The following is a 20,201-nucleotide window of genomic DNA, read 5'->3' on the forward strand; positions in this document are numbered from 1 at the left end:
AGTGCATGGAACTCATTTATAAGTCACAACCCTGCATACCCGCCACAATAATCCCCTATGTTTACATGTATTGCTGTAATTAAGTAGTACTGGCATTTTTGTTAGTATTTTTTTCAAGCATGAAACTTCTTTTTCTTCTTCATGATGTATCTTATATCGCCATCGATTCACTTATTAACAAAAATTATCATTTGTCTGAGAATTGTGGTTTGAACATAAGTTATTTCGAAGGAAAATTAATGCAAAACTTTGCTAGTGAAAAAGTGAAAAAAACATCCAATGGATTAAAAATGAATGAATACTCTTTTTTTTTTTTTTGCAGTTTTTCAGTACTTTGTATTTTCACTTGAATAAATTTGATCTGATCCAATGTCTGTGCTGTGAAGCATGCGTACAGTTTTTCCAGTGGCGTGGTACTGGAACAGATCAAAATTGAAATTCTCAAAACTGCTTGTTCAATCTTCACATCTCTGTGACACACGTTTCAGATCAAAAAAGTAGTTTCTCATTTCTTTGAACAAGTTGCGAATTATCAATGTTCAACTCTGCTGTTTCCTACATTATCAATTGTTTATGTCATATTAATCAAATGTATTATAATGAGTCTCTGTTGAATAATGTCTCTCCCATAACATCTTAGGCATTAGTTCATTTATTTATGTAACGTATAATAGAAAAGGAAGAAAGTGCACCACAGCACAACTTCATCTACATGTATGAGGCTGTCTTCAACCTAACTGGTGGCCGCAGAGCGACGGTTGACATGCCAGGCCAACGGAACAGCAACATAGCCACGGTATTCATATTCCCATGCATATTCCCATTATTTTACAATACAGAGCATTGTGTCACCTTTTTTAGGTGTTGCACAGGAACCTCATCCCTGAACAAGAGAGAGATCAGACAGGTGAAGACTTGCCAAAGACAATGTCCATTTCTGTTGCTCATCAGATGATCAGATCAACTGTCTGTGACCCACAAGAGGATGCTGCTGGAGCTCCTCTCAGCCGGCGCCCCATTCTTTAACCACATCGAGGAATGTTTCTCAGCATAGAGATGGAAAGTATCTGATGGCCAGATGAGCCTTCTGACTGCTATGACAGGGCAGCATGGGATGACATCCTGGCAGAGACTCTATAAAAACCCTTTAAAAGATTATTTCCACGCTGCATCAGAAAAGAAGATATTCGTTGTGGTGTGGATGTGAATTTGTGGTCCAACAGAAAGTAACATCAGGAGGTGAAAGGAGACTGTAATTCCTACAACACTGCATGTATAGTTTCCCTCGGGAGATTGTGCTGTGTTTACATTTCTACTTTAGTTTATTTTCTTTTTGTTATGCATTCCTGTCTTTTCCTTTCTGTATGGCAATGACAGGGCCTGTCAACAAATTACAGTACAAACAGTAAAAACATACATGTGAATCTCATCTAGTCACTTGAAATCAATGTCCCATGTATATTACTTGGGCCCGGCATCCATGCTCCCCTTCAAGAAGTTCTCCCCCAAGAGAACAGGCTGCAAGAACAATGGGGAGGTAATAAAACAGCAGGGGGGACGACAGCAACCTGAGGGCCACAAGCCCCATCATTGGTCAAACCCAACCCGGACACAGCAGGTGTCCAAAAGGCAAACTCGCAAACAGGGAGCAGGTCTCTGCAGCAGTGGGAGATCAAGAGAGCACAAAGTGGATCATAAGAACCAAACCACAGTCCAGCCTGCTGGCGAGCAGAACACACGGTTTGGACGACACTTTTTCCCTTTTCCTTGATTCTTTTTGTGGATCCTGGGAGCCAGACGTGAAGCCGCATCTTCTCCCCCCACCCTCCCAGCTGCAACGCGCTCCCACACAGCTGCAAACCTGAGGCTTCCTTGCAGCGACGCAAGGGCCCTACGAAAGCCCAGCCCATGGACAGTGCTGTACCACACAGAGCCACGGAACCGTAAGAGAGCTTTTGTCTCAGCGGCGCTGCTAGCTTAGCCTGAAGCTAACCTGCAATTGTGTTTCATGTGCCGCTGATAAGCATCTGTTGTGCACGCGCGTGCACGTCATCATCGCAAGTTTGGGACTCTGGTTTTCCACCTCAGAACAGGAGTTCCACTGAGCCTCTGGCCCACTGGCGCTCTGGATCTCTGTGTGGAGAACCGAGCCACGGAACTGAGCCTCGCCAGAACTTTCTTCCGCTTTTCCTTCTCTCTTCCTCTCTCCCTCTCCTTCATTAACCCCTCGTGCACGCGCGCATATCCCGCCACCGCGTGTGTTAACTGATCGAGATAAGCTCTCCACATAGCCACACTTAGCATCCAAACCGCTAACTTGTGTCGCCGTGATACATCTGTTGGGCCCGGAATCCATGCTCTCCTTCAGCAGTTCTCCTCCAAGAGAACAGGCTGCAAGAACAATGGGGAGGTAATCAAACAGCAGGGGGGAGGACAGGGCCACAAGCCCCAGGTTGGAAAAGCCCTATCATTGGTTGGACCTGACCCGGACACAGCAGGTGTCCGAAAGGCAAACTTGGTCAAACCAGCTAGCAACCAACTGTCACCTGCTTCTCAACCTGGTCTCCAGGCAGGGACCACCTCTCTGCAGCACCAGGAATTCAAGAGAGCACACAGTGGACCACAAGAACCAAACCACGGTTCAGCCCGCTGGCAAGCAGAACACACCGTTTGGACTGTCCTTTTCTCTTTCTCCCACCGGAGTTTGACTGCATGTCTCAACATCCAGTTAAACTCCGGTGTTATATTAATGATTTGGCCCCGGTGAGACCGCTTGCTCCGAGCGTCCCCCGTGCATGCGCACGACGGACGTCAAATGCCTCTAGTGGTCGCGTGGGTCATCGCAATCTCTTTATGGCCACCTGGTGGTCGCATCAAGTCATTGCGCTCTCCCTCCACACGCCCCTAGTGGTCGTCACGGTCACCACAATGAATTGTTGACAATTCACTGGTTTGTAATAGTCTGTGCTCGAATCTCACACCTTCCCTGTTATTTAAGATTGTTATATTTACACAGGAATATTAACTAACTTAAATAACCCTTTTTACAAACGACACTGATATTTTGGTATTAGCTATTTCCAATTTAGCTGGTGGTGCCCCAATTTCATTATTATTTGATAAATAATCAATTTATTCAAATTAATCATTTTTCATTAATAAATTATTTTTGATAATTTATTAACTTTTGTGTAATTACTCAAGTAATTACCATTACTAACATACTCAAGGAGTTTTTACTTCCATTAATAATTTAAATTTTTCATAAATTACTTCCAGTGATTTATTACTTTCAGTAATCTATTACTTACAGTAATTTTAATGCTAATAACCAACCATAAATCCCAACATCAGAAAATTGCAGACTGTGAATTTGGAAAGATATTCACCGATTTGGACTCCCAGCATCAAGAACTCTGTAACAAAGCAACATCAACACATAAATCAAACCTTTTCCAGTTTCTCATCAACGTGAGGTAGATAATATGTTACAAGCTCATTTTCATCAAAAGTAGTGGCGGATATAACATTGGTCTCTATGAGCAGCCGGCTGTATGACCTGTGCTTAGGGACCGTCTGCAAATTATAAAACCACTGATTTACTGGCTAAGAGGTTCACCGGCATCACAGGACTGGAAATCCAGGCTTAATTCCAGACGTTACCTTAATGTGAGAAAATCCAGTGTCGTGTTCAGGCCTCGGGTCTATGAACATAAACTGTTTATTGATTATGTAGTCCAGTATTCCTATGTACCAATATAAAAGAGAAGCCGAGTACCTGAGAAAGAAAACTCTATGTTTGATGCTACAGTGGTGTTGTTCCTGCTCTGCATCTGTGAAGTGATTCTGTTGAATACTGTTGCTTATAAACGACATTGCAGAAGCAGATGTTTGAGAAAACATTGTATCCAAGGAGACGTCCTTACATCCCTACATCCAGGTTTCTTACCCCCAGTGGATCACACATATACTCTCACAATTAACCTCACACATAAGATTTTGGACTGTGGAGGAATCATCAGGGAGTTGTAAACTCAACAATTGAAAAGTTTATTTATATTGAGAAATCAAAATAATAAAACACAGACATCCTTCATGCATCTTGCCATAAGCATACGTGCAGGAATACATGCTTTTCTTCAGGCAGTTTTGTATTTTTTCTATATTTATTTATGTTCTATTATTATATTTTAATATAATACTGAGCACATTTAAAATGTTAGTTTTGGTGTCAGAGCGATTGTACTCTATCATATGAGCAAAAACCATGTATAGCCTCAAAATACATGTGAGCTTGTCCTGCTGCTTTCTTCTTGTCCTCTTCTCCTCTGTTCCCCTGTCGTTTGCTGGGCGTCTCTACACCTCCTCCGTCCTCCGTACAGGTCAGACTCAGGGTTGTGTGACACCTGTGAGCGATGTGCAAGCTGACATGAGCAGCATATGAATGAGTGCAGAGAAAACATGGTCCTTTTTATTCACACACACACACACCCACACACACACACACACACACACACACACACACACACACACACACACAGCATGTATTTTCAGATGCCCATCTCAGCGTGCTCGCAGGCAGTTTTATGTAGTTGGTGACCTTAGACTGTGGAGCAGGTGTTTAGGGTCTGATAACATCATGACAGAGAGTACAGGTGTGAGTGCACACAGGCAGGAAGGACACACACACACACACGCACGCACACACACACACGCACACACACACACACACACACACACACACGACGGTGCAGCTCTTTGTTCACTGACTAAGAGACAGTTAGGTTTTGTCACTGGGGATTATTGTTATGTTTGAATACAATGTGCATACAGCTGTGAATGAATAAAATCTATTTAAATGAGACAAAGACATGGATGTTGTTCTCCCCTGTACTGCCCACTCAGCATAAGCCGTTATACAAATGTGCATCTGTTCTAAGCAAACAAGGCAAACATAATTAACAATGATTAGGTGGACATTATGTGTACTTTCATTTACATACATGTGGTTTTTTATCATGGTGGAAATAAATACTCTGTGTACTGGATTGTTTGAGGATGATGGGGAAAGTGTTTCCTGTGTGGGCATGCGTGTGCAGTGGATGTGCATATCAAACGCGCTGAAGGTAAATGTCAGCCGCGGTTTGGTCTGGGAGAGACTCGTCCTCTGCACCATCATGTGGAGAGAAGCAGTACAGCACTGACAGACTGACAGTACTCGCAGAACGGCAGCGGGGTACCCCGGCCCCACAAAGCAATCCTGCTTTTGCTGAGGCGTGGGAAGGGAGAGGACACAGTGTAAAGCCGACGGATTTATACATGTGCTTATACATGTGGACATGTGCTTCCAGAGCTAAGAAGTTGGTCCGCCGTGCCGCTAACCAACCCTCGTCTCCCGAGAGCGAATACACAGACTGCTCCTTGTGCAGCATCAGTCCGTGGAGAGATGTTTATGAATTCAAACTACCGCACAAAGTGCCACATTTTCTTTCTTCTTTTTTTTTAAGAAGTCCCCGCCTTAGGGGTGATGTTTTGTTGATATCCAGCAAGGCCCAAGGTACAGCCTTGATAAGGACTGATATACAGACAGGGAATGTTTTGTCTCTCCAGTTCTCATTGAGCATGACAGAGAGGATTTCAGAGAGACCGCACTGCCAGATGGGAGATTGTTCCTTCGTGGTATTGTCTGCAAAACGCCTCAGAATATGTCAGCTTTATCTGTGTTAAAACATACCAAACATTTTTGCATGTGATACTGTGGTACCGGAGCTATAGCCTCTCCCATCTGTTCTGTTGCGAGCTGTATCTCGGTCCTGCAGCATCCAGCACACGAGGCAGAAATAACTGCAGTGATCTGAGGAGAAGGCTGCCGCTGCCAAATTTCTGATACGTAAATGTGTGAAATATTGTGATATTGAGACACGGTTACAGATAGATTATGTTGTATCAGCGAGCTGTGTTTTATCCGTCTCCCCAACTGCTCTACACACACACACGCACACACACACACACACACACACACACACACACACACACACACACACAACTCTGTCATTTCCCTCATCCCATGCAAGAGGTGTGAAAGGCAAATATCTGCCCTCCCTCACTGAGGACATAATACTGAGGTCATGAAAGGAATGTTAATGAATGTTTTTACCACATACCTCCATCAGTGGACACACACACACACACACACACACACACACACACACACACACACACACGAGTGTGCGCAGAACGAATCAGTCACACACCAACCTAGCCAAAACCATAACAATGCACAAATTCAAACATGCATTCCTCTCGGAGTGACTGGGTGTTTCTCCATTTCTCGAATGAGCAGCTCGCTTTGACTTTCATGTTTTTCTGTGAGAACGTGAAGAAAAAGATGAAAACACCCGAGTTCGGAGAAAGGTTTTCAGGTGGGTCCAAATCTGAATCCAACCTCCGCGCTCCCAGTCCGTGTCACCCGGGGAACTGTAATAAAGGAAACAAAGGGGGACAGAGGCTGTGGGAAGGAGATGCCATGGCTCGTAGATCAAGAGGCCATGTTTGGGTATCTTATCGCTGCTGTCGCCAGCTCAACCTGGCTCCATTGGCTCTGTGTGGGGATTAGAAAGACCCACAGCGGCTGATTATTTGGGCGAGTGAGCGGTTCAGTGTAAACAAACACTGTGGTCGGGATTGTTCCAGTCTCGCACACACACACACACACACACACACACACACACAGCATTGCATCATGATCTTCCATGTAGCAGAGATAGCAGAGTTACTAACCAACTTCTTCAAACATTAAAAGTTCTAATAGTTACATGTTCCTTGTACGTAACTGGAATGTGTTTACTGGTGACATGGGACACAGGTCACACAGGCAAAGTCTCAAGTAATTCTTTTCTTGGGCAAGTGAAGTGAAGTCATACGATATTTCAACCTTAAGTCAAGATACAGTATGTTCATGTATTCTTTTAATATGTATTTACTACCTTTAACAAGGTTATGTTTTTGTCTGCATGTATTTTGTGTGTGTGTGTGTGTGTGTGCGCGTGTATTTTACAAACTTTCTGCAAAGACTACTTCCCTGAATTGCATGGAATTTTCCGGGATGATTTGTCCCTATCCATGGACGGTTCCACATGATGACGTCATCACCCTGGTTCACGGTTGGCTCGGCCTGTCATGATAACACATTTTGCTGGACGATAAATTGTCCCAGAAATTATTGCGATAAATGATAATATTGCACTAATATAATAATAATAATAATAATAATAATAATAATAATAATAATAATAATAATGCAAGTACACCTTTTTAAAGATAAATAAACTTGTATTTCTTATTTAAAATGGGAATTGTATTATGAAAAAGACATTGTAAATACCCCAAATAAATAATCAAAACAACCAAAAACAATAAATAAAATGGACTGTCAGTCTGTGTTCACAAAAAAGGCACTTGAATAAAACCACACAACTGAAATAATAAATAAAGTCTCTGTCAACAAAATTGCTCTTCAATATATATTAAACATTATGCTCAGACATTAAGATATTTAACAGGTAAAACTGCCAATCCAGTTAGGACGGTTGTAAACAAAGAGTGCACTTGAATTAAAAACACACACAACCAAAACCAATATATAAAATAGACCCTGTTGCTGATAAGGAAAAAATAAATAAACTGATCTATCTTTAAAACCTCAGAATCACTTAAATAATTCCTGGAGTAAATATTTAGCAAAGCAGCACAAACTGCAGTGTTTCCAGATCTTAAGCATGACAAATGATTGGGACTATGTTCAGGGAGTTTAGGGTGGAGCAGGATGCAGCTTCACGGTGGAGTGAATCGCCTGTTACAGTGCGGAGGAGCTGCTGTTCATTGTTTTGATATCAGAGCCGTTCTCCTGGAGAGCTGGAGTTTTAAAATGGTAACGTCTGGCGGCAGAGCGCCACCTGCTGGACAAGGCTTCGCAAACATCCATGTCGATGTTTTGCCGTGTTTTGAGCATAAAATACATCTAAACTGACGTGTTGTCATTAAAAGTTGGATAGCTGCAATGCTACTTCTGTAGCGTCCTTGCTGGCTGCAAACTGTGGAACGGATTTCCTGACGTGAAATAAATGAACAATTTGGACATAAGCCCAGTTTTAAGAGGATATTAACCGGGCCAAGAGCATTTTTATCGGTAATGACTGACTGTCCAACACATTTCGCGATCACCTCCTCCTCATGCTGCACTTGAGGTGCGCCAGGTCAGGCCCCGCCTCCCCACAGGGTGACTGACAGGAGGGTTCACTCCTCATTACGCTAAAGAACCGAGAGGAGTCAGTCCAGGTGGAAGCAGCCAAGTTAACTCATCATCCAGTGTCTTTGGTAAATGAAACATTATCGAGCCTGGCAAACTTATTGAGCTCATTTTTAATTATCGTGAAATTAGTTGATTTATTGATCATTGCGACAGGCCTACAGTTGGGGATCAAAAGTCAGGAGGTATTTTTGTCATAACGCAGTTGTAGGGATTTCTTACCTCATAAGGATCAGTATTTATGTTGTGGTTGGCTATCGATAAATATTAATAATTATCAAAGAGTTATTAATTATGTTATTGGCATTTTTATCTGATCTGTATCAGAACCTCGGAGCTCCACCTGTCTTAACAGGAAATGATAGCCAATTCAGTTATATCAGCCTCATAAGATATAATAAACAGTTAATCAGGAATTTGAATGAATTATACAATTACTAGAATTAACAATAAAGGTTGAAGGATTTCAGAGTTCTTGACACAGAAGAGTCGACATTTCATTCACCTTTGTGCTCATTAATAACACAAGTATGATTCCAAAAATTATATTTATTTACAATGAAAACAAATAAACTCTATAAATAATCTCTGCTAAAGGACCATTTCTAGAATGAGTTGATGTGAATGAGACTTGTTTTGTAAAACGTCAGGAGTCGTCAGATGGTGTTCAGTTACTGTGTGATGTTGTCTTTGATGTGATATGTGTAGGATTGTGAGTTAACAAGTTAGTAAAGCACAGATTAGCATGCAGACCCTGTGTCTGTGGCAGAGCTAACGTTGGTTTACAGGTTGATAACTGCTCCTAATATCATTATCTATAGAACTCAATCACTGTAACAGAACCAACACATCTTCATAAAGTTAAACAGTTCTATCATAGCATCAGGTTTAACTAATCTCAGGTAAAGCCCAGTTGTTGTTCCCACTTCCTTGAAGGAGTTCAGTTGTTGTCCTGCTGGAGGGAAGCTGGTGTCTTCTCCTGTAGTTAGCACCTCCTGCTAACTGTGGTTGCTGGTTCTGCAGGCTGAGGAGAGGAAGATGAAGTTGATGTTTCAGGAGTCCTTCTTTGCAGCTCCTGGTTGTTCCTTTGTTCAGACTGAGGAGCTGGTCGCTCAGGTCTGTGATGGTTTTCCTGCTGGTTGAGGAAAACACAAAGAAGTTCTGTGAGGCGTCGTTTCCCTGGTCCGTCCTGGAGGAACTGGTTGGTTTTCCTGGTTGATGGGAGATCAGACTCTGGGTGCTGGTCTCTGGATCAGGGGAAGGTCTGACCCTCATGGTGGGTCAGCAGAGGAGTTGAGGAGTGAAGGCCCTGGTTGCAGGCTGCTGTTAGCTGTATGCTAACGCTGGGTGAGCTGCCTCCAGCAACCCAGCTACTCGGGGCAGACTCACTGCAAGACTGTCTCAGACTTGTTTTGCAGGCTTTTCGTTGAAAGTTTGTGGATTCGAAGGTGTCGAATCCTGAGAGCTTCAACCAATCAGTGACTGGCTGAGTGCATGGGAGAAGTGTTTTTTGAGCAGAAAGCAGGGGAGGGTCTGCTGCGGCAAAAGGTCCCCCCCACTGGGTGTGATGGTCAACCACATTCCTGCGTCCAAATTGATATGTCATGACTGTGTGTGAACTACACACGGTCTCAGAAGCGGAGTGGAGGAGCGCACGGGAACAGCTGTTGCTCAGCTGCACACTGGCTTAGTGAGGAGAGAAGAGAGAGAGAGGAAGAAAGGAGAGAGACAGAGCTCTGGAGCCCATGCAGTGTGTTCAGCTTGCACACAGAGTCCAAATCTGTGAGTTAGGCAGAATTAGACTCTCGGAGCAGAGAGGGAAGCTGAGAGGGGGGGAGAGAGAGAGAGAGAGCTGTACGGTGTGGAGGTTCGCGTGGATGTGAATCCAACACGCAGCCACAAACTGCTTGGGAACACGGGATCAGCGTGCCCGAGTTCAAGCACAACAATGAAATGCACAGCAATATTAAAATCTCATTATTGTAATTGCCTGCCCAGACTCTAAACATTACTTGGTTGGACGAGGTTGAACGTGCAGGTTTCTCTGGCGTCCCAGAGAAATGAACCTGAACTGTGAACACGGGAAAAATCCACAGGATGATCCCAGGGGTGCTTCACATGTGGTCCTTTGTCTCCCTGCAAACACGTTGTGTCCAGACTCAGGTTCGACTTGGAAAGACCCGTGTTGCTTCACAGGCTGGATTTTATACCTCAGCATTGTGTTCTGGGTTCACGCTGTGCTCAGGGCGATGTGGACCAACCCTGACCAGGCCCACCCCGGAGGCTCCGGCTGGTGAGGGAGGTTTTGGTTGACTTGTAGTGTTGCACCGTGCTGGGGGGAAGGACCAGGGGGGAGGGTCACGTGGCCAATGGTGAATTTTTCCAGGCCTGAGCATGTGATCTTTTTGTTCATAAAACGTGCCCCCCCCCCCCCCCCCCCCCCTTCCATGAGGTTGAGTGGCCACTGGACTTTGGCTCCAACACCTGAAATTGTGTTTCATGTGGCGCTGATAAGCATCTGTTGCGTACGTGTGTTCACATGCAAAATCGGAAACGAGCCTCACGAGGGAATATTCTATATTCTCTCTCTCTCTCTCTCTCTCTCTCTCTCTCTCTCTCTCTCTCTCTCTCTCTCTCTCTCTCTCTCTCTCTCTCTCTCTCTCTCTCTCTCTCTCTCTCTCTCTCTCTCTCTCTCTCTCTCTCTCTCTCATTAACCCTGTGTGCTCCACGCGTATCCCGCCACTGCGTGTGTTAACTGATCGAGATAAACTCTCCACATAACCACATTTAGCATCCGAACTGCTAACTTGTGCTGCATCTTCCTCCCACCAGAGTTTGACTGTTTGTCTCAACATCCAGTTAAACTCTGGCGCTACAGTAATGATTCAGCCCCGGTGAGACCACTTGCTCCGAGCGTCCCCCGCACGTGCACGCGACGGACGTCTTTTTTTATCTGGTCACCAGGCAATTGCCACGTCCCCAGAAAGAGCGAGTTGAGCGCCTCCAATGGCTGCGTGGGTCATTGCAATCTCTCTTTACGCCCACCTGGTGGTCACATCAAGCCATTGAGCTCTCCCTCCGTGTGATTCTTGCGTGAATGAGATGATAGTGTGGGAAAATGCTTGACACCGATCACGGCTGCTATTTTCTTGACCGAAGGGCAAGTGCTCAAAATCCTTAACGTCAAGCCCTGGTGTTTCCCAGTGGCAGGCTGTGCATTTCAGACCCAGGCCTTCACTGCTGCTTTGAGTAAATCCACACATCAATAGCCTTTTTATGGCTACAAAAAACATATTACCATGCGGAAATGCAGTATTAAAAGCCTTTGCATCACAGATAGATACGCATGTAACCAGAATAAATACCTTTCCGAATAAAGAAAATCCAAGTTCTCGTCTCACCTTCTGCTGCAGCTGCATAAAAGTGGCTGCTTTTCTCGAAACTTCTGGGGTTCGAGGATGGTGACAAACATCAGCTTTTCGTGGTCCTGAAAATATAATGGCAATTTGTTATGGCTGGAAGCCAGTGTGTATTGTTCTGAACCCAGAAGCAAACCAGGAGGCAGAGCAGTTGCAGTGTACACAAAGTTTATTTAAACTACAAGACCTGGGAGATAGGGATCAGAGACTCCGGAGTGCAGAGCACACGGGCGAGAGGACTGCAGCAGGGAGGAGTGCTGCACGGGGAGGAGGTGTGCCAAGGACGCTCGGAGTGAGGCGCTGTGGAGCGCACGAGGAAGCTGGTGACTCATGTGAGAAATGCAATCTTCTGACACCGGAGACGCTTCATTGCAGGGCTTAAGATGTTGGAGCAATCAATTAGCTATTCACCTGCAGGAGTGTCAGGGTGGGAGGATCCGGTGCTGGTGCGAGGTGTGGATCCTCACACAATTAATATATTCCTGAATCCTGCCATGGATTTTGTAATGAGCGCAAGTAAATTACACCTTACCTTCATACATGTAAGGGTCCGTGTCTGTGCCTGTACGACTTTGACGTGGAGAATCGGGAGCTGCTGGCTGTCAAGGTGGCCTTGAAGGAGTGTAGACACTGGCTGGAGGGTTCCAAGGTGCCCTTTGTAGTCTGGGCCGACCATAAGAATTCGGAGTGCCTGAGGACTGCTCAAAGACCGAACTCCCATCAGGAATGGTGGGCCCTCTTTTTTAATTTCTTCAATTTCTCCCTGCCTTATGGTCAAGGTTTCCAAAATATCAAACCTGACGCACTCTCGCCTGTTTGAAAGCCCCCCCAGTCCCGAGAGTCCTGACACCATCCTGCCGGAGTCTGTAGTTGTGGAAGCCATGACCTGGGACGTTGAGGAGAGGGTTGAGCAGGCACTGATGGGCCAGCAGACTCCCCAGGGGTGCCCACCTAGCAACCTCTTTGGGCCTGAGTCTCTCAGGTCTCCCGTGGTCCAACTGGCCCACAGAGCCAGTGTCTCCTGTTATCCGGGGGCCAGAAGGACCTTGTTTGTGGCCCAGCAGCAGTTCTCATGGCCGAACATGGTCCATGACGTTTGGGAGTACATGGCCACCTGTCCTGTCTGCGCCCAGCATAAGACTTCACATCATCCGCTTTCTGGTTTGCTTCACCCGCTACCCGTGCCCTGGCGTCCCTGGTCCAACATTGCTATCGATTTTGTCACTGGCCACGTCTGAAGGTAATTCTGCAATCCTTACTGTGGTAGACCGTTTTTCCAAGATGGTTCACTTCATCGGCCTGCCCAAACTCCCCTCGGCCAAAGAAGCTGCTGAGGTCTTATTCCATCAGGTTTTTCGCATACACAGGCTCCCAGTGGATGTGTTGTCGGCTCGGGGATCCCAGTTCGTCTCCTGGTTCTGGAAGGCATGTTGTGTGCTGCTCGGCGCTCGGGTGAGTCTCTCCTCTGGCTACCATCCCCAGTCCGATGGGCAGGCGGAGAGACTCAACCAGGAACTGGAAATGGGCCTCCAGATCCTGGTCCCTCTTCCTGGGCCAAACACCTCGTTTGGGTGGCGTTTGCCCATAACTCTCTTCTCATCACTCTCTTCTCATAACTCTCTTCTCATAACTCTCTTCAGGCGCCGACTTACCGGGTGGGCCAGCGGGTCTGGCTCTCCACAGAAGACCTCCCCCTAAGATCAACCCCCTGCAAGTTAACACCTCGGTTTATTGGTCCCTTCCCCATTAAAGCTGTGATTAACAACTCTTCCATGAGACTCAAGCTCCCTCGCTCCATGAGGCTACACCCCACCTTTCACGTCAGCCACCTCAAGCCCATGCTCTCCAGTCCTCTGGCCCCTCCCACCCCCAGTCCGCCCCCTCCACGCACCGTTGATGGCCAACCAGTCTACACGGTGAGGAGATTACTGACTTCCACCGTCTGCACCCTGACCTTGCTGGGCCGTCAGGTGCCGGCCGCTGAGGGGGCAGATACTGTAAGGGTCTGTGTCTGTGCCTTGTGTGTATGTGTGTCAAGTCAGTGTCTCTACTCTGTGTTCACTTCCTGTTTTGTTGCGTAATCCTCTGTCTGTTTGCATCGCTGTCACTTGCCCTTCCTGTGTACTCCTCCTCTGTGTGCTTGAGCAATCAGCTTGATTTGTCTCACCTGTGACTTCCCTCTCCCCATGTCTTTCATGTCTCTGTGCTCGCTCGTCTTTGTTGTTTGTGCTTCATGACCCCAGCCCTTTCCTTGTGTTCTTCTTCGTGTTTTGGATTTACCCGCGTATCAACCCAGCCTGCACTCTGACCCTGACGATACGTTTGGAGTGCTGCAGTGCATTCGATGACCTCTTGGAAAAGACTGTCTAAAAAATGTTTTTTTGAAATAAATCTAGGCCCAAATGTGACTGACACTAGTTTTAAACTGCAGATGCCGGCAGGATTTAATGTGAAAGCCTAAGGCAGATTTCTTTACCCAGCAACAGGGGATGGCTGAAATGTGATTGGTTAAAAGCTTTAATATAGAAGTACGTGTCTGGGTGCAGCACAGCCGGGGGAGAAGCTATGAAAAGAAGCGAACAGACCGTTTGGAATTATTGACTTAAGTATTCATGGAGAAAATATAATCAACATCGGCCTGTGATTCAGATCTTTTTCTGAAGCCTGCAGAGAAGGCCTTGAAGGCCTTGAAGGCCCTGACGGCCCGCCACTGTTCATATGCATGAACACACAGTGCAGCTCTTCTTTTTAACAGAACCTCTCACTGGATTTCTTTCACTAAGGTGGGTCGAGGAGCCGCCGTGGGGGATTGTGATGTGGGATGCATCTCCAGATATCCATTCCAGATGTTGGCCAGACTTTCTGGAGCCGAGCGTCGCTGCACTGGGGTTCAGATTTATTTGTCTTTTTCTCCAGGTGTGATGCCTCATGCTGATTCCCCCACATGTTCCCCCACACGAATCTTATCTAAATATGGCGGGTAGTGAGACCACAGATCGGCTTCCCGCAACACCCCCTGCCCAACCCACATCCTGCCCTCCTCCTCCGGTGCTCCACCTCCTCTGGTGCTCCACCCACAATGCCACAGTAACCAGCATCCAGCGCTTCTCCATACCTGTCATCAGAGGTGCTGGTTCAGACAGACTTTCACTCGCTCCTCCAGTCTTATGATCTCTAGTCTTCAGGTCTCTGGTCTGATATGAGGTGTCCTCTCATCTTTAGGTTTCAAGTCTTCTAGTCTCCTCCAGTCTCCTTCTGACATCAGCTCTCCTCAAGTGTTTTGGTCTCTGGTCTTCTGGTCTTCTGGTCTCAGGTCTCTGGGTCTCAGGTTTGGGTCTCTGGTCTGACAGGAGGTCTTGTTCACACTGTGCTCATTGGTCTCAGCTGCACCTCTAGTTGTTGCTCCAGTAACTCAGCCGAGCTCAGTGGTTGGATGTATTAAACTTCATACGTCATGTTACATGTTTGGTCAGTTTTAGGACAATACACCACCAGGGACAGATAGAATAGAAGAAACTGAGTGATGAAAGAAAGAAAGAAAGAAAGAAAGAAAGAAAATTGTCTCTATTCAAAGTGTGACTGAGCTCCATTACCTTACGCCACGATCTCAACACGTCTTATAATTCTGTCAGTGTTCATATTCTCTTATTCTCTTATAAAGAATGAAACCAGCATGAATTCTACCTGCTGCTGAAGCTTTCTTCTGGCAGGAATAGACAATCATGGCTGAAGTTGGATGCTTTCCAACTCGACCTCGGAGAATAACAAACCAGGCACCTTATTGAAACACACTAGCGCTCGCTCGGTAGACAGGAGTCTGTCTCAGTTCATTAGTGTCGCCACACAAAGCCGGTTGATTGATTGTCTTCTTTACCTTGAAGTTTTTATCACTGGAAAAGTGTCTCAGAACAGATTTGTTACGAGTCAATTACAGAGCAACAGATTAATTAGAAGGCCGGCATGCACACTGTTCGTCTGAATGATCTACAGAAAATTGATGTGAACTCTTACAGGAGTTCGGAAATATGATTCAATAGTAGTATTTTCTTAATGTGATGAGTTCATTTTTACTGTTCATATTGTTTACTGATTAAACTACTTCACCATCAGAGCAGAGAAAATACATCAAATTAATTATAAATACACTTTCAAACCTCTCATGTATGGACACTGAAACTCACTCTAAACTGGCCCTCCACAGTGTTTTACATACAATTCTGGATTTCAACCACACACCAGTAGCTGATTGTGGTCTTACAATACAGTCTGCATTAGATTACCACACATTCAATTTTTACTTAAACATGAACATTAAGTTGTGTGATTATTATATCAGCAGGAGTAACTGCAGTGAGCTGCAGGCCTGCAGAGAAATCTGACACAGGGTCATTTTCATAGCAAACGTGACTTGAGGGTTGGATGTTTTTGACACTTTCATGACATATTGTTAGCCCACATGTTCATCCAATTGTGACATGCACAAAACCTGGGCGTGCACCACGTTCTACCGTGCGTGGGTGTGCGTGGACCCCTTCAATTCTGCGTGCAGCTATAATTCCCTTGGATTTTTTTTTTTTAAGCAAAGCTTTTCTTTTTGTCATTTAGAGCATGTGATTGATGCATTCCTCTTAAATTGATGGAAAATGTAAAACAAATGAAGCTCATCTGCATTATTCAGGTAGGAATAGCAAAATATGGGAGATTTTTGTAAATTTACCGCATTTTGTATTTATTTACAATACATATGTCTTGTATTGTGAAAAATTCATAATCAGATTATATTTGTTGAGTCAAACTTCAATGCTAAAATCACTATGAAGGAGGGAAACATTTTATACCTTGCTGCTGTTTTTTCCAGATGAAGAGGATTGTAGGGCAGGTTTATCTCCACCACCCCCTCCAGCACATCGCACACTGCATCTCTGTGGGAAAAGCTGTCTGTGCACATGTGTATGTGTGTATGCCTGTATGAATAGTACTCTGTTGTCATAACTTTACTGAGATACTTGAAAACTCCCCATGAGCTGGCGCAGTGTAAACGACTTCCTGATGCTTAAACCATCGTTGCAGCGATTAGACACACAGGATCAAGATTTCAGCTTATAAACAGCCGGATTGTCCCCAGAGCTTATTACAAAGCACACAGATGACGGTGGCTTGCAAATGTGCAGCGACAGAAAGCAGCTAAGACTTGATTTTACTGTTTTATGTCCAATCACCGCTTTCACGTTTCCAAACTGTATAACTGAAGACAAAACTCGTCAAATGTACGACCAGGTAGTAACAGACTTTAGGATACCAAGACAATTTAACTGTTATCCGCTACGGTACATAAAAAATGTGTAATCTCGTTACATGTATGTTAGATAAAAACTGGGATTACTGAGCGGGATTATAATAGAAAATCAGATTAAATAAACTAGAAAAATGTGCTGTCTACTGGTATTGCGACACTTCTTGACGCTTTCAAGTGAAAACAGTGTGTTACCGGGCAGCGCTGACGCGTATATATATATACACATATATATATATATATATGGCAGTTGGGATAAAGTGACTGATTGATTGATTGATTGATTGATTGCAGGCTCACACACAATGAAGCTGATATACTAACTGGAAACACAGGGTTGATTATTAATATGAGGCATATTTACAAAATACTGAGATGAGTATCTGTTAATAAATGAATGCATGTACATATTTGGGACGTCACTCCTTGTGTTATTTTTAGGTGATTACCTGCGAAACATTGAAAGAAGTTGAAAGGGCAACGTGTTTCTTTTCCAGTCTTAGTCTGAGGCAATACCAGTGAAAAGACTCTTTAGGAGAAAAAGGAGTTGTGGTAGAAGAAGTAGAAGATTGTTTTACAGGAGAAGAACAGAAAGGAAATATGAGCTTAAGTGCTTTCAGATGTCTCGCCAGAAGAAAAAGAACTGTTTGTTTATTTCCTAGTTCACTGAAAGGCTTCAATTAGCTATGAGGAAAATATATGCTCCCATTCTTTGCAGTTTTTTTCTTCCGTGATACAATATTTGAAATGAAAGCAGACATTAAATAAATGAGCATTTTTCATTCACTACTTGAAACCTGAATTGGCCCCAGCTCTTTTGCTGTCGATGCTTCTGCTGTACTGAAAAGTTGAAATATTTTGGAATATAAATTAGGTCTGATTAATTTGAACAACTTTGATTGATAATAGCAGGAAATGAAATGATTGTGGTTGTTTGATTTGAACTGTATATTTTGCTCTTAAATTGGTTCACAGAATGAAAAGGTCCTGTTTCCTGTCAGAATGCGACGTTGGGGTTCAGAGACCTTCAAGGACCTTTCGGCCATCTTGTCTCGTAACGTCTCTGCCAGTCGTCCCTTTCGTCTTTTCAGCTCCAGCTTGGAGCTGCATGCTGGCCCTCGATGAAGCCCCAGTGGTGGTATTCATTTCTTGGGCTTTTTGGCACCCGTCCTCTGGCAGCCCCCCCCGTCTGAGATTCAACCCCCAGCTTCTATCTCCATGTAGGAGTGTTGCTGGAAAGCTGGCCACTGGGATTTGGCTTTGATAATCGTTTTAAGAAAGACCTGCCAGCATCTGTAGTCAAGTTCGCAACAAATGGGATGGTGTTCATGGAGGATAAATAAGTGGGCAAAAACCATCCATAATAAAATAAAAAAAAACATCTTTCTACATTTATTTTCCGTCGTCTTGAAATGTGGCTTTAGAGCCTTATACTGACATCGTGCATAAGTTTGTGTGGTTTCCAAACATTTCAGCAACTTGTATTCCTAAAAGGCCTGTTTCCTATTCCTCGTGTTTGTTATGTTCTCCTTCAGTGCTGTAATTCTTTGTGTAGACAATGCACTTTTAGATAAATTTAACACACATTATGACCTTCATGCTGCATTAACTTGTTGGATGAAAGCCTACGAACTGCAGCCACTCCTGATTATGTTAGCATAAGACATTAATTCCTGGAGGAACCCTCTGCAGGAGCTAGTTTCTTTATCTCGCCAATGGAAAACAAACTGTCACATTTGGGTGTCAGTGTGGTCAGTTACCTCCAGTTGTCACTCCTAGAAGATGTCTCTGGTTTGCCCGGACTGGTACGTCTGTGTTGGTGATCACATTACTCCAGAAGAAGTGGTCTGGAAGTCCCACAGGGTCTTGTTCAACCAGTCCTGGATTCCAGTGGCTTCCTGCGATGCCACACAGTCTTGGAGGCTATTAGTGATGTTCAACATTGAGTCAACATGAGGGAATACGGTACTTTCCCCATATTCATGAGATGCAGAATGGTGAAATCTGTGCGACTGTAACAAGCACTGGCTGGACAGGAAAATATTTGTCTCTCTGTTTCTTTTAAATGAATGAACAAACGGTGTTTTCTCCGCTTGACGCATTGGTGCCGCAGACTGTTGGCATCCAGTGGGTTTTATTTGAATCTAAAACACCTCTCACTCTGAAGAGCAATAAAAAAAAATGTATCAGTAAATTGCTAAAAAAAATTTAAAACTCGAGAATGATAAAGGCTGGCATAGTCAATATAGCGACATCATAGCAACATTTCTTGAAGAAATGTCATATCTTCATTTTAACAAGCTTCGACTGCAGACAATTCATCATATTTATGTTTTTTTTAATTGAAGCACTGAGGAATGTGGTGACTTGCTGACTTCCACCATGAATCTCCTTCTTCCTGGACTGAGAACTCCTGCGAGGTTTGTTCTACAAGCTGTTGTCCCTTCTGTAAACAAAAGCAGAATATTATGTGTGTGTGTGTGTGTGTGTGTGTGCGTGCCTGCGTGTGTGGTTGAGGTTATTCAAAAGCTGTTCCACTTGCATGGCAACGCCTCATTACCCATACTGCCTCCTTCTTTGCCCCGAAGTGGGGTGCGGCTCCCCTCACCGGGCGAAGTCGTCAAGGTGACCCAACATGCCCCAGGATGGCAGGCAGGCAGACAGGCTGGGAGAGCGAGGGACGCTCACCCCTGTCTTTATTGTACCAGAGGCCACCGTATGCTAGCTGCTGCACGAGGCCCCGGGTAGTTCCAGACTGCTGCATTTGTCCCGGTGAACAAGCGCCGGATCTCATTTTTCAACATGCAGCTGCCCCAACATCAGTCCCAGGTGAAGGTGACCTCCCTCGCCCGCTGGAGCACAGACCCAGCAGGCCCTGGATCCCACTCCCTGTGACGCCGTGCCGTCTCAGAGTTCAAGCGCGTTTTCCTCAGCCACCAGGGACTCGCCTGACACTTTGCAGGACACAGATGTGACGGTCGCTGCTTCGGCAGATAGTGACGTTTGACTTGTCTTCTCTGCGAAATCAGACGGTAGCAGAAACTTGCCTGTAACTGTAAATATTCATAATTCCATCTCTGCACACATTCATCTCAATCTCCTGCTCATTCTTGCTCTCTCCATACACCCATCCACCCATTACTTCTTCTCATTTGTCTCTCTCCCTCCCCCCCCCCCACCC

This window comes from Blennius ocellaris (genome assembly GCF_963422515.1).
Source record: "Blennius ocellaris genome assembly, chromosome: 17".
In the NCBI taxonomy this organism is placed as follows: domain Eukaryota; kingdom Metazoa; phylum Chordata; class Actinopteri; order Blenniiformes; family Blenniidae; genus Blennius; species Blennius ocellaris.